Genomic DNA, 12797 nt, shown 5'->3' on the forward strand with positions numbered 1-12797 from the left:
AACAGAAACAACAAAATGCACCCTTCCTTCCCAGCAGACAAACACTTGACTTAGCTCTGCAGTCAGGTTATAGACAGCACAACAGTATGATCTCCAACAGCAGCAACCAGCAACAACACCCTTGGGGACTGCACAAATTCTTTGTGGAAGAATCCTTTCCAAACAAGCCCTTGGAGATGCTTGTATGGACTGCAGTGGCATTGCAACGATGCTGGCCTATTAGAAAAGCTAATTTTTGCCAGGAGCTGAACCATGGCAGATATAACAGAAATATTTCACCTTTGCTCCAGCACTCTGTAGTGAGCTGTAGCTCACTAACTCGGAGCAAAGGGAGTAATGTAAAACAGCAGAAGTGCGTCAGAGAAGTCTGCAGTTGCTCAGATACATGACAGCCATGCATTCAACACTTCTTCAGGTGAGCTAGTCACCCTACGCACTTTCAAAGAATCAGGAGAAATAAAAAGTGCACTCTCAGGATGCAGTACATCTGAACCACCTGTTTCTTCTCCCTAGAAAAGCACGTTAGCTAGGTACAGTTATCCTGCTGGTAGCTATCTATCATCAGTAAAGACAGCTTCTTTCCTACAATATGGAGAAGACATCACTAATACTCATAACGCTCACCACATTGAGACCAGTAGCACATCTCAGCCTTGCTGACTTCGAGTAAAGAAGATCTCAAGAGATTACATAATCACTAGAGAGGTCTGCCAATAGTAAAAAAAATTACAGGGAACAGAAACAGGCCTATCTAGCTCATAAGGTTTCATTTTTATAGAACAGCTTCAGCTATTTGGAACTTTGCCCTATGTTTTTAAGATGCAGTGTCATGAAGAGGACATGTAATGTCCTTTTAGGTACTTAAGTCAAGCCACATACCCATAAATAAAATACAGCTCTAGCTTGTGACATACTGGTAAGTACTAAAAAAAAAGTACCTATTGGAAAACTGCCAACTTGAAGGAGCTATAAAAGCATGTGTCAATTACCAACTAAAAAAATTAATGTGAATGTGAAATAGAACTTGGATCAAATCTTGTAAACTGAGGCAGGGAGGCTCAGGTGGCACTTTGCTGACTAAATGAGCTCTGTGCAGAAGAGCACTGGGAATAACTTCCTGTGCTGAGAAAGCAACAGCAATTTCAGTTGCTCTCTATTAGAAAAGTTGACAGGCTGGCAAGCCAAGCTGTGAGTCACTTGTACTATATTGCCACAGGAAATCCAGAAGGTGCACTGTCCAGCTCAGTGAACACTCCTTGATTTTGTTACACCTAATGTTCTAGCCTTTTAAACACAGGAGTCCTTAAAAAAAATTACAATTGTAAAGTAATAGCTAATAAATCGTATTAGCTGGACCTATAAGGATGTTGTACACAAACTAATCCCTTTTCAAAATAACCACGAAACAACTCAGTTTATTTTTTCCAGCTAAGGAAGCTGTGTTAGTAAGGCTTCAGCAACAAGATAAGGTCTTTTTCAGCTAAGACTTCCAAGCCATTAGGAAAGAATGGGCAGAGTACAGGTGTACATGCTGATGTGCACCAGAACTAATACACCAAACACTCTCCCCTCAGCACGGCATATGATATGTTAAGTAAGCAAGAACAAGATTGGAGAGCTTTCCACTTTTAGCCCACAAAAATGGTGAACATGCCAAGGTGCAACAGCTCCTTGAAAAGTCCTTCCCAAGGAGGATTACAGCAGACGCATACATTCTCTGCAGGTAACTCGGTTTGCAGCCCGCAGTGTGAGCTGCAGATTGAGCTCCGGGTGGCAGCAGCCCCGGGCAAGAGGCCGGGAAGTGCCAACTCTTTGCATAATAGAGGACGTGAAGATGCTGGTGCCGGCCAGGTGGATGGACAGGATGGACTGAGACATGGCTGGAGCCACAGATTCAGGAAGGAAAGCGAGACTTTGGAGCACTTGGACTGTGAGGGGATGAAAGTCCAGGGGTTCCTTTGTTCAGGCTCCCTCCTTGGAGGCTCAGAGCTTGAGCTGCTTCTGTGTTACCACACCGTGAATAAATGACTTTACAAAAGAGACATCCAAGCCTCTGCTGCGGTAAACCTGGGGTCAAACTGGTCAGGAAACCTGGGCTGACCCCGAGAGAATGTGTAGGAGTCAGGTGGGGACCCATCAGGTCACTGGACTGGCCGCTGTGAGGGGGCTTCCGTCCCAGCAGTGACAGTCTCCGGCAGTGGGAGTCTGACTGCCAGTCTCATGAATGGTCAGGCTGGGAAGGTTCTTTAATATTGCCTACTTCCATTGAAGTAGATTATAAAATTTCCACTCTTTTTCACATAGACAGAATTAGGCTAAAATAGAGGGCTGGTTAAAAAAAATCTACCTTAAATTTGTTGTGTTTGTAGTAGCCCCTGACTCGTGGCTAAGTGTCATCGGTCACCCCCAGAAAAAGGGTAGTGCTTGTCAAAAGAAATTAGGTTACACATAAACACAGGATAATGATCAACTTTCTGAAATTTTATCACACGTAACCTAAGTTCCGATAATTGCTGAAAATATGTTATCCTGTCTTAGAAGTCTTAATATATGCTTGTAACATAATGAATTTTATGGATAAACAGCATCACTGACATGTCTTAGCAGTGAGAAACAAATTACAGAGATTACAAACCATACAAAATACGGCTAAAAAACACCTGAGAGACCCAACATTTTCCTTTGACAAAGCTAAAGTTTCCAACGTTCTGCTTGTAAAATATTTCTCATTCAAAGAATTCTCTTTGAATTTGAAGTTGACTTCAACTACTGATATTCCAAAACTTTCAAGGTTGTATCTTTTGAAGGGATGAGAAGGAAATGTTAACCTTTACTAGAAGTTTTTTACTGAAAAATGCTCTTCTGTTTGCCTTTCCTCCTATTAATTAAATTCAACTTTTAAATTTTGAAAACAATAAATTATTATTTATTTTGAAATCTAAAATTTTTAGTGTTTTGAAAGTAAGTTAACTTAGAAGTCTGAGCGGAATGAATGTTCTTAGGTCACCTCAGACCCAGTAACCTTCAACAGAAAGTAATCTTCTGAGTCAAGAACATTTATTTTACTGATTTAACCATCAGTCTTTAGGATAGTGAATTAAAGAACACCTATTAAGATTGGGGGTTAGAAGTTACTAAATCCCTTTTCATATCTGGTAGCTGGAAGACTACTGAATCCCACACTTTTTATTTTTAGCAGGATTTTCCTAAAGCAAATACAAGGTCTGCCTGATCTTTCCCACCAGATCTGCAAAAAGCACTTTATTTCCTGCAAACAAACAAAAAACAATAACCTACATAAAACGCCATAGACAGAAGAGAATATAAAAGAGAGGTTATCCGAACTTGGAAATACAGACACAGCACCCATCTGAATGATATTACAGTCTCATATTAATTACTCAGAACAGCAGCTGTGCTCTGATAATCAAATATGGGAAAGTGCTCTGTAAGCGCTCTTAGCTTTGCACACACGACTTGATGGATAAATCTGTCTCTGCAACAGAGAAATCAGAGGTTGATTACTACTGCAACTAACTCTTTGCTGAAGGTTAAACTACCTTCCTGTCTGTAAAGAAGAAAAAAATTAATATATACACATATTTCATAAACAACATAAAGTTGAAAGTTGAAGAATTTTTCTCTACTACTTTAAAACACCATCAAAGGGCAACCTATCATTTCAGAGCAAGACCACAACACCCATGCCAAGTTCCTCCCAGCAAAAGACATGCAGTAGGAAAAGGTGAAAGCCTGAGTATTCAGATTCCAACTTGGTTTGTTATTTCTTACCCAATTCCAGATGAATAATTGTTTGATTTCTTGTATAAGCAGGCAGACATATAAAGTGATTATCATTATTAATAATACTATTATTATTATTCTTCTTCCAAATATTACTCTAGGAGTTTATTTTATAAGAGTCTTAGGCATTGTATTTCCACAGTTTAATCTTGACTTGAATAAAAGCTCGCACTCTTGATACATCTGTATACTACAGTTACTGTCTCAGAACAAAGCTGTGTGCCACATGGAACCAACACTACACACACACACACACACACACACACACGTTTTTCTGTCACATAGAGCATAGGAGGAAAACTGAGGAAGGGACCACAGGAGGTCTCCAGTCCAACCCTGCCCAACCCCTAGGTCTTTGAGCTAAGACCAGGTTTCTCAGAGCCTTATCCAGTTGGGGTTTGATAATCTCCACGACCAGTGAAGGCAACAGCTGGTCTGGGCCCCAACTTCAGTGCTGGACTGTCCTTGTGGCGAAAATATTTCTTCCTTATAGTCAGTTTCAATTTCCCCTGTTTGAGCACCTCCCAGCTGCCTCCAACCCTCCCTCTCACCACACACTACTGTGAGGACCCTGGCTGCATCTTCCCCATCCCCTGGTATGTTGACATGGAAGCCAACCCACTTCTCAGCTGAAGCAGCCCTGGTCCCGCAGCCTCTCCTGTGTCTCTGTGGCTTCCCATCATTTCCCACCAGTATCACCCCTGTATTGGGAACTCAAAAGGGAGGCAGCACCCAGGTGGGTTCTGGTAGGCTTTGAGCAGAGGGGATGGTTCCTGCCCTACCCTGGCTCTCAGGACCACGTCCATCTCACACTGCCCCAGGTGCTGCTGACCCTTATTCTGCTGTCCAAGCCTTGTCCCAGAACTGCTACTTATCCCCACCAGTCCCAGCCTGTATTGTCATGAGGGGTTATTTACACGCATATATATTATTTTAAATTAAATATTAATTTTAATTAAATATTTCATTTATAAGAAGCATAACTGTTTCCTCTTATTTTGCAGTTGAGTATGTGAGCAAAATAGTTTTGCCTTCCTTAAAATACTTCAGCCACATTTACCTACGTTTTCTATGAAAAACAGACATTCTTCTAACATACTTCCACATAACTCCAAATCACCCCAGGAATACAGAGACCTCTGACTGAATTTTCAAAGGCAACCCACCTCAAGTGCAAGTCTTCTTGGCACACTCTCTGAGGAATTTCATAAAGCACCTCTGTTTTTCCTGACTTCAGCAGTACACCAATGTTTCACTTGTACAGATCTCAACAAGACAGATGAGCACAACCTCTCAAGAAAACAACGTAGTCTTTTAGCAAACGTATGTCTTTCAGAACCACCTTAATTTTTCTTTTTCTTTTAAGTGCCCCTATGGTAAGAAATTTCAGAGAATTTAACAACATATGCCATGCCCACTTCGAGGGAGTTCTCCTCCTGTGTTAGATAACTCTCTTTTCTGAATTGCAACCTGCCTGGGAAACCTCATTGCTTCTGCTGCCATGTGCTAAGTAAGCTCATCCAAAACAGCTTTAAATAAAAAAGCTGTGAAACTTTTATTTCTTGCCAGTCAGCAAAAGCAGCACCTGGAAAGTGACATTAACATCCCACCATATATGCACACATATGCACACACATACACATATTGGTTCATAATAATGAGGCTGAACAACTGTGAACACTTACAGTAACTGTAAAGCAGAAAAGCTGCATGCACAGTATTGCTCTGCACACAAGAACCCCCAACTTCCGCTTATAGTAGACACATCTAGAACTACCAGCTTTAAGAGCACTCAAAACATGTTAAACTTTTCTCCCCTTCCAATTCACATCTTACTCAAAGCTAAAATACACTCCTGAGCAAGAAGCACCATTCAGTAATCTTCAGTGCAGACAGTCCAGATCTCATAAATACTTCAGGGCCCAGGAGATGGGGAGCACTCAGATTAGAAAAGGAACAGATCCTTCTCACCACCTAACACTGAAGTTCTGCCTGCACAAGAAATAGAAGCAATACATGGATGGAAGCCATTCATCTGCTGCCAGAAGAAGGCTACCAGATATTATGGGCCAAACAGAAGACATTAACCAAAAGCAGTAGAGAAAAATCCTGACAAGGAACCACAGGCAACCTCTGCAGTGAAGTGCAACAATTAGACACACAAGACCAAAAACACTTTAAAAAATAGATCACAAATCCCAGATCATAATTGGTTAAGGAAATAAAACTGACTATTGTCACCACCAAAATGATTAAGCTTCCTAAGAAAAAGTACTATTAACAGCTAAACTAAGGAAATATGGGGTTGTCTTTCGCTCTGGCGTCATTTTCTGACAGGTCACTGCTGGGTTTGTTCCTGGCTGTCAGGTATTGCATTTTTAAGTAGCAGACAGATAACCTAAAACTTTGAATGCTGGAATTGTTACTCTGGTATTCTAGTTATACAAATAACATCAATTTTCGAAGGAGAACGAAAAATTAAAATTGTACCTAAGTAATGTCAGAGTATCACAGCATTTAAAATCAATATTACAATGTGAAACTAGCACCAATCTCTGTTAGAGTACCACTATGAGAAGTGAATCTATACTAAATCTAAGCTCATGGTTGTTTGTAATTTACCTTTTTTTCTCCTCTGTGTGTCCCAGAGAATACAGTGGAAAATGCCGACTCCCCAGTGATGAATTCTGAATTCAAATTATGTCATCCTTACACTAGTGACATTTTATAACAATGAAGACTATATTTTTCTCTCTATTTAAACAGAGGGATTAGATATAACCTACCAAAAGGAAAAAAGAAAAGATCATCCCAGGAAGTCCAATACCCTTTCCATCCCTTTAAGAGTCATTAATAGTGCAATACAGAATAAACGTAGACAGAATTAAATTATATGATCCAGTGAACTGCAGAGCATGGCTACCTTCAAAGTGAATAAGAAGGCCTCAAGCCTCATTTACACAATAAGAACACATATGTCCAAAAACCCCTTGGATTTTCCTCCTCTGGCTATACATAAAGGCTTGATCCAACCTTTCTAGCTGTAACAGTCTTAATCAGAGGCATCTTGGCCAGCGTTGCACAGTCTTTAAACAACTATCTTGGATACAAGCGAGACAGACAAGTCATTGAGACACCCCTCAACTTTCCCTCCTCAAAATACCAATTTTGTTACAGGAAGCAAAGTTTTCAAGCGAGTTAAACTCTAGCTTTTTGAATTCTTTTATGCAATCAATCCACAGGTTTGGTGGATTTGTTAGGCATACAGAAACGTTTGTATGGTGTTGAGACCACTTCAAGAAAAGATGAAGGGTTTGCTAGAATGAGATAGGCTGCTTTTCAGCAAATATGCGGCTTTACGGAATACCAAGCTAAACAAAAGACAGTGAAGTCCAGCTACTTAGTGTGTCAGCCTCAACAGCTTCTTTCAGCTGAGACAAGTGGGTCACAGAACACTGTTTTAACTCCTGGAAATGGTACAGAAATAGTGCTGAAACCGTAATAACTTCTGTCACACAATCAGTAAACACGTGTTCTGAGAGACTCATTATTACCTGAGAATTTCAAGCTAAGGATATTCCCTCATGAAAAGCAATCGTGGTTCAGATAGCATAGAACCAGAAGATCTGATTGTCCTTTAATTCATTTTACTTCATGAGTTTCAAAGGAGCTATACCTGACTTAAGCTGAAAAATTGGGATAGATACGATCCAGAACTTGCTTGCCTTTGATGTATTTAAAAATGTACCACTGCCTGGCAACTGCAACACGTAGTTACCAAAAACACTGGATTATACAATCCTTCCCAAGCCCAACCCTCCACCCTATCTTTATACCAGGAAAGGGAAACACCTCAAAATAGACAACTATTATTTCAATTTTTGTTTTTATTAGACTTACACTTTATTATGTGGTTTTTTGACAATGACTTTTTCAAGGCTTTCTCTGAGAAAGTAATTGTCAAAGACAATATGTAAAATGTGGAGGTATTATTCAGAGTGGGGAAGTATGAGCCAGACAGAGAAATGAGGTAACTAAAATTCCCAAGTATTTGGTCGTGAACATTCAAGTTCCTTTCCATTCAATTCTTGCCAGCTAAAACAACTGAGCTAATACTTTCTACCATATAATAGACTTCTTTTCAAGGACCTGATACATATCTGGACTGCATTATTGAGAAGGGGGTTTTAAGTACTAGCTAGTTTGTCTCTTATTACTTATTTCTGAGTGAGAGCAAGACATCAGGTATCTGCTTCCATTCACAGAAATCAGGTAAGCAAGAATATTTAAGGGCTGCAGGCTAGCAAAAACTCATGAACGAACAGTGAAATCCCACTAACAAAGGTATTTCATTTAAAGGTTATAGTCACAACTGAAGTTACAAAAAAAAGAAAAAAAAAAGAAGAAACCAAACCTTAGTGGTTTCAAACCGCAATATTCCTGGAATTAAATGCTACTTCAACAGATTCAGTCTTGTAGGTATATAGCAGGGGAAAAAAAAACCTCACAAGAAACAAGAACTATGGCACAAAATAACAGATGCAAAGGAGGAGGAAGTAGGAACGCATAGTGTAGGTTACAGGAGATGAACTTTTCTCTCCTCCCTACATGGACAGCCTTCTCTTCTACTCTATTTTCTGTTACCATTTTAGCCCACATAATAAGCCCAATCTCATATCTAACCATCAAATTCTACTAACACTTGCAGATCATTTTACTACTTCTATTTCAAGGAAAAGCTGCTGATTCAGTCTACATTAAAAAAAGAAAATCAAAGCTACACAGTCCAGCTCACAAGTTTCCAAAGGCTGGAAGGAAATTTGATCTGCCACTTGTATTTTTGCACAGATTGGTAGCTGTGTTACAGTGCCCTACTGCACAGATAGCCCCACAGCCATCTCCAAAACCATATGGGAAGATGTCGTACATTTACTTCCAAGCATAGTCCTGAGTGATGAGGTAAAAAACTCTCAAGCACATCTTCCACTGTTACAACCTTTCTGAAATGCTGTGGCAACTAGCAGCACTAAAGCAGACACACCACGAGCAGATGCACACTTGAGATTTTCATTAGCAGGAAGCCTGTGTGGCTAGACCAGCACCTACCTGAATTTGGCTGGCCTCACCAGACATGTCTGCCTGCTCCCGTCTTCCCAAACAAATTTTTTTCCTAGCTCGTAACACTAGCAATTTCTGTGCCTTCCATGAGCTTCAAAGCAAGATACAGCCTGTGCTACACCCCAGAGCTGATGAGAGAAGGGTTACTCATTCAAACAGGGAGGACTTCAGCATCACTCATTTCTCTGAACTGAGGAAGATCTTGACTGAGACCTACTTTTTCAGCACAAGCCTGTTACTGGAAATAGCTGCTCCAAGGTGACTGCACATGAAATCTGCTCCCTAGACATAATTAAATGCTAATGAAGGCTGGCATTTCTCCACATCTGTAGCTCACAACAGAACTTGAGGAGTATTAGCAATTGCACTGTACACAGCTCAGGGTACTCAGATGTGCAGCTTGTTCAGAAATTACAGTCTGAGCAGGGAAATGGAAATGATGCCTGGTTGCAGTCACTGGGGTCCCATCAGGTTAAGGAAAAAAAAAATCTGTTGATGCTAATCAAGTTAACTAGATCACACACACTACTGCCAGATCATGCAAATCAAAAGCAGATGCATACTGTAAAAGCCACAAAGCTTCCCATATGCTTGCCAGTCTCTACCTGCTAAGGAAACAAAGACCAGAATACAGCTACACAGGAGGGAGTTTGAAAGAAAACAAAGAAAATTGAGGATAGTCACCCAAGCACACTTTTCACATCTCTACGCAGTATTTATAGCTAGAACCTCCACACAGACCAGTCCCAGTCAAGCCATACAGACAACAGGTAAAATGATAGTGTAACAGCATTTAAAGCCATAAGGAAAAAAGTACATAAATTTAAAATTTTCTAAAAACACATAATGTGGCAGTTGCCTAGTTTTAAAAATTATTTGTATCCTGCCCCACAGTGCTTTTGTCTACCTTCCAAAGAGAAACAACACCCAAAAGAATTCAGACGGCTCACATTTCAGTACATTATTTTTTCTTCTCTTTTTACATAGCAATACTTAGATTTTAGTAGAAGTGTATATTCCATTTAAAATATTTTATTATGCATTCTTAACATTATAAAATCCTTTTATATTATTAAGACATCCAACCGGTGGAATTACAGTAGAAAAAAGTGGCAGCTAAAAAGGGTGATTCTAAGGTAAATTGTATTTAATGTGACTAAAATTAAAGGAAGAACAGAACAATCCTGAATTGTTTCAACACTTGAAACACTTACTTAGTTATTCATTGGTTAGTATTTTTCTCCTTTTTGACTGCAGACAGTCTGACTGTCAATAGCTCTTTTCACTTATCCTTGGAAGTTGTTATTAAGGCAATGTATTTCAAAGGCACCCATAACCCTTTCTCTACAGGAAACACAAGCCCTAATTATTTTGCTTTATTTTATTTTATAAAGAGAAGATAAGGTATCTCTTAAATGTTCCATTAAACCTAGGTAAGGGAGATCCTATAATTCCAGGGAATGGTATATTTCAAATTACTCTGTTGGGGTTTTTTTAAATTCCTTTTCAAGGAAGGATCATTCCTCCTATAACAAAATGTCTTTCTTGTCTGAAATCCAAGCTTAACTGGTATTCTAGGCTCTACTCTTTGGTGGTATTTAACTCAAATTAAAATCCATGCCCTGGTTATCCATCAGGCAAAGCAACAGTTTGACCTCTCTTCAAATACCTGAGCTTTACATAAGTGACACTGTAAGAATGCGCATGCTGATTTCCCTTTTCTTTGCTATACTACAACATCCTTTCACTTTTAATTTCTTAAATTCAAGACAAAAAGTACTGAGGATGAGATCTCTCTCATGGAAACATGCTTTAAAATGAAGGTAGGAAGACACTGAAGTAATTTTTGATGCCCAAAGGATAGGCTGGAAATAAATCCCCATAGACTGATGGCTATAGAGCGGGTATTTGTTTATTGCAGCGCTGGTGGTGAGGGGGATTTTTCCTCCTAACTCACCCGCCTTTGTCTAGTGCTGTAGTATATTTATACAGTAAATTTTCCTTAATGTTGCTATGTCATTACAGCATCATCACATACTTACCAGAACTAATTTACATAGTATAATCTCAAGGTTATTAGATAATTCTTTGCACTGCGCTTGCACTTCCCCAGTTCGGGGGTCTTCGGGGGTCTTTGATGAAGGCTTCTGAAGTCTTCTTCACACTTGAACTTTTCAACTTTGTCTTCGGGGCATGCGCAGTTATGATGCTCTTTGGTCCATCTGGTCTTAACTGGCCTAAATTCTTCGTTTTGTGGCTAATTGGCTTTGCACTTGCCAATTTCTCATTAGTACTACACTTACCTACTTCTAAAACTATACATCTGGTAAGTTTGGTTTTATTCTTCTCCTCTCTTTTTGTCTACTCCGCATTTAACAACTAGTTACTATGTACTAGCCATTACATTGTATAAAAAAAAGTTATTAATATCAGGTCATATGGGTATCAAAAGTTATGATTCAGGTTATATAAGTATCAGGTTACATAGGTATAGAAGTTATGATTCAGGCTACATAAGTAAAAGCTATGATTCAGGCTATATAAGTATAGAAGGCCATGCTTCAGCTTAAATTGATATTCTTCAGGTTATATTGATAAAAAGTCACGATTTAGATTATATTGATATTACGTTACATAGATATCCTATAACCCAAGCTATATAAGTAGTTTGTATCTTCGACCTAAGTTATACAGACATCACTTTAAACATGGAAGTAGATCTTAAAAGCAATGAAAATAAAAAAGAACTATATATTTCTCATACCTTTGTAGGTTGCTACAGGATTATTTTAAGATTACCACTTTACTACAGAATTCAACACTGTGCTTCAAATCAGGCAGGCAGGTAGCTGCTGTCAGTATTAAGTTACATGAACTTCTCTGGGCAAGTAAACTTTTAGCTCTACAGAAGTTGTAAACCCCATGATGATCAGTAAATTCAGCCTCCTAAAAGCACAAACCATTACAATCCCCTAAGTTCTTGCTTGCTTGAACTGCAGCATACACCATTTAGAAAGGCCTGCAATTTTCAAAGCTTGTCAGCCCACAATCCAGTCCATTATCCTACAGGGCACTTACATCAAGCTACCATGCTACAAGTATTAGACATCACTTTTTAAAATATTAATACAACATACTCTTCCTTACAGTCTTCTGAAACTCTGCCATAAGGGTTACTAAAAACTAAGAGTCCAAAATGCTCTTCTGCCACACACTTCTGAACACGTTAAATTAGTCACCTGAATAGAACAACTTTTATGTACAAATGCACTTGGTCAACAGTAGGAATTTTACACAACCAAGTCTCATGACTTTCAAAAGTTCAGGCCAGTTTTCAAACTGCTGACAGTTACTTGTGCAGATCCTGAGCTCAAATACACATCATCCAAACTCTGGAACTGAAAGTGAGTCACTATAAGCTGAATGTTTCAAAAATTTGATTAAAGCCATGATAAATTAAAAATTAGTCCTGGGAAAACAATTATGGTTCTTTCAGGCCTATGACCTGAAAGGGGTCATAGGGGGTTTGGCTTTTCTGAAAGTCTCTGAACTTCTCTCATCAATTCTAGGGGAAAAAAAGTCTGAAAAAAAGGAAACAGGAAAGTGGGGAGCATGCAAAAAAAAAAATCTGCAGTTTGCAAGAGTGAATAGATTATCAGAGACAGTTTCTCAGAGTGGGTTTACATATATGTTTTAGCTTAGACCTGAAGTACACTTTTGAAGGCAATTTCTGATGGCCCCCACAGACTGCACTTCAGTACCTGCTGTGGAGTAGACTGGGAGATCACGTAATAGATTTCTTCCAACCAACCATCAGTTGGCAGAAGAGAGGTTTTGAGCTAAGAAATGCACATGAATAGCTGCGAAATAGATAA

At 39.2% G+C, this 12797-nt stretch overlaps 1 protein-coding gene across 3 annotated transcripts in view; it reads right to left on the reverse strand.

The window, feature by feature from the left end:
• APBA1 (amyloid beta precursor protein binding family A member 1) overlaps positions 1–12797 on the reverse strand; it is an 89826-nt gene that overhangs the window by 44539 nt on the left and 32490 nt on the right. The window lies entirely within an intron of this gene.

Source organism: Corvus hawaiiensis, chromosome Z (assembly GCF_020740725.1).
Source record: "Corvus hawaiiensis isolate bCorHaw1 chromosome Z, bCorHaw1.pri.cur, whole genome shotgun sequence".
NCBI classification, from domain to species: domain Eukaryota; kingdom Metazoa; phylum Chordata; class Aves; order Passeriformes; family Corvidae; genus Corvus; species Corvus hawaiiensis.